The 3,011-nt window shown below is 37.7% G+C and overlaps 1 long non-coding RNA gene across 1 annotated transcript; it reads right to left on the bottom strand.

The window, feature by feature from the left end:
- Positions 1 to 357: 357 nt before the first annotated feature.
- LOC103610965 lies at positions 358 to 2,397 on the bottom strand. Its single transcript, XR_552258.1, has 2 exons — positions 2,145 to 2,397; positions 358 to 849 (listed from the first exon to the last, which is right to left on the bottom strand). It is a non-coding gene; the product is annotated as an uncharacterized LOC103610965 (long non-coding RNA).
- Between the last annotated feature and the right edge of the window lie 614 nt (positions 2,398 to 3,011).

The raw sequence follows: 3,011 nt of genomic DNA, 5'->3' as shown, positions 1-3,011 counted from the left end.
TACGGCTTTTAAGTTTTCCTTCTTTTCAAATTACACACATTCTACCAAAAAAGTAGCTGATCAAGGAAAACTGTTTCATTCCAAGGGTTGAAAATAAAATTGACAATAAAAGAAGAGCTAACTTGCTGCGATGCCTTTTTTTTTTTTTCTGTCCTGCAAAATGCACTGGAAGATCAGGTCCTGATAGAACAGGGACATGTCAAAGGGAGGTTTTGTCATTTGATTTGTCCCCTTTGCCTCCCATGACTTGCTGGAACCTCTCTGAAGGCTTATGTGGCAACAGTTGGCACTGCTTGTCTGCTGTCGAAATTAGAGCTTAAAATTTTCATAAAGAAATGAAGGCATTTATACTCTGTGTTAATCTATTATAGTCTGTAATATTTTATTTTTAAAAGCTCAAAATGCAAAATATGAAATACTGTCAAGTAATCAACAAAACACTCAATGTTTACAAATATTTATTTTTAAAAAGCTTTAAAAAAAGACAGCCAATTAATTCAATTTACATTTTAGACTATTTAATAGAGGTATTCGTTGTACATGTGGCTTTACTTTAATATAAACATATTTCTCTGCGGAAACACTTAACCTGAGTTGGAATGAAATCTGAATTGAAGAGATTTTAATTTGTAAAAATAATTCTTCTCAAAATATAAGCAAGGATTCCAACTGAGGATTTTGTCTGGAGTCAGGGTTCAGTCCCAGGACAGGAATGGGGGAAAACTCCCTGTAGGTCAAAAGCTCTGCTGAAGTCATAGGATTGCACATGTGGGCCCTTAATGAACGTGAGCTTTCTCAAACACCCCCGAAACGAGGTCTGGATGCTCAGGCAGTTCTGCTTTACTTCAGCTGTGCAGGAAAGAAGAAAAGACAAACCTTGCTTCATTTTGTCAAATGACAGAGGTAGCACAACAGGAACAGAAATAATCTCAAGTAGGTGCTCCACCGAAATTAGAAGAATGTCAACAGTTGGCACTGCTTGTCTGCTGTCGAAATTAGAGCTTAAAATTTTCATAAAGAAATGAAAGCATTTATACACTGCATTAATCTATTATAGTCTGCAATATTTTATTTTTAAAAGCTCAAAATACAAAATATGAAACGCTGTCAAGTAATCAACAAAACACTCAATGTTTACAAATATTTATTTTAAAAAAGCTTTAAAAAAGACAGCAAATGAATTCAATTTACATTTTAGACTATTTAATAGAGGTATTCGCTGTACACGTGGCTTTACTTTAATATAAATACAACATTTCTCTGTGGAAACACTTAACCTGAATTGGAAATGAAATCTGAATTGAAGAGATTTTAGTTCATAAAAATAATTCTCCTCAAAATATAAGCAAGGATTGCAACTGAGGATTTTGTCTGGAGTCAGGGTTCAGTCCCAAGACAGGAATGAGGGAAAGCTCCCTGTAGGTCACAAGCACTGCTGAAGTCACAGGATGGCACATGTGGACCCTCAATGAACGTGAGCTTCAAACACCCCGGAACGAGGTCTGGCTGCTCAGGCAGTTCCGCTTCACCTCAGCTGTGCAGGGAAGAAGAAAAGACAAACCTTGCTTAATTTTGTCGAATGACAGAGGTAGCACAACAGGAACACAAATAATTCCCAGTAGGTGCTCCACCGAAATCAGAAGAATGTTTGTTCACATATGTGGCTTCAGTGAATAGCAGAATTCATAGAAAACTTTTAATCTATAATAATTTTAAGGCATAGTTGTGACTTAAATATTCATAAAACAGATCTTTATTATTTGTAATAACTCCTTGGATCATCTGAAATGCGTAATTCTAATTCAACATTGATGTGAGAGGATAAGTCACATGTTTGCCCCCTAAAACGATTCTCAACTCTGGGAGTTACCTGCGACGATTCACCTCACTAAAGTCAGCCCGCTTAATTGACATCGGATGCACTGTTCTCATGGTCTTACCTAATAATTATCTTGTCTATATAGATTATTTCATTGTTTATAAGAATTCCTAGGTATTTGAAATAGCTTTTCTAAAATGGTAAAGGCTTTGTCACTCAAACCACATATCTTTCTCAATCCCTATTCTATACCCGCTTGATCTAGAACTTCCCTCAGTAAAGTGCCCCTTCAAAGTGTATATGCAAAGCAGGTGTCAAGACGTACCAGGATAGCCACCAACATAAATGGGATTGTTGGTGTCCGCCGAGGTGGACTGGGTGTGTGGACTTTCAGCAACAACTGTTTTCCCATCGACAATCAGAACAACACGGTGTTTGCTTTTGTTAGCCTGAAGTGTATGCCATTTTCCATCACAGAGAGTATTGGTAGGTTTGGGCTCATATGTGGCTGTTATCCTACCAGCACCATTGTTAACATGAAACAAGACCTAAACAAGCAGACACAGGCAAATTACCTGATGAGTTTTTCCATACTTAAGGAACACAGTCCATTTGTATAATGCTCTTGGAGTGGATACAATCACAGCATTCTGTTAAAAAGGAGGGCTAACTATGAAAAACAAACAATGGTTTTGAAAAATAGCCTCATAAAGGATTCAGATGCTATGCCAGTCCCCAAATTTCAGAAAGGGCAATGGCCACCTCCATGGCAACAATCCTGAGCCATGCTGCATCCCCAAATGAGTGCCGCATTTTCAGGACCACATTTCAGATCATTTTCAGAGTAAATGGGTTTACTGAGGGTGTCAGTTTCATACGAGTCGATGGCACCTATGAAGAACATCTACTAATTCCCTTCTGACGAACTGTAGATGCTCTACCACAGTGAGTGGTAACACAAAACATACAAGTTTTGCAAAAAATGGGAGGTGTTGTGGATTGAATTGCATCTCTTCGAAGTTTACATGTTGGTGTCCTAACCCCTAGTACCTCAGAATAAGACTATATTTGGAGATATGGTCTTTAAAGACATAATTAAGATAAAATGAGGTTACTAGGGTGAATCCTAATCCAATACAACTGGATCCTTATTAGAAGAGGAGATTAGGACACAGAATGGCACAGAGGTGAG

The sequence above is a fragment of the Galeopterus variegatus genome, unplaced genomic scaffold (genome assembly GCF_000696425.1).
Source record: "Galeopterus variegatus unplaced genomic scaffold, G_variegatus-3.0.2 Scaffold12176, whole genome shotgun sequence".
NCBI classification, from domain to species: domain Eukaryota; kingdom Metazoa; phylum Chordata; class Mammalia; order Dermoptera; family Cynocephalidae; genus Galeopterus; species Galeopterus variegatus.
The sequence above is the reverse complement of the archived record's forward strand: the minus strand, read 5'-3'. Positions and strand labels throughout refer to the sequence as shown.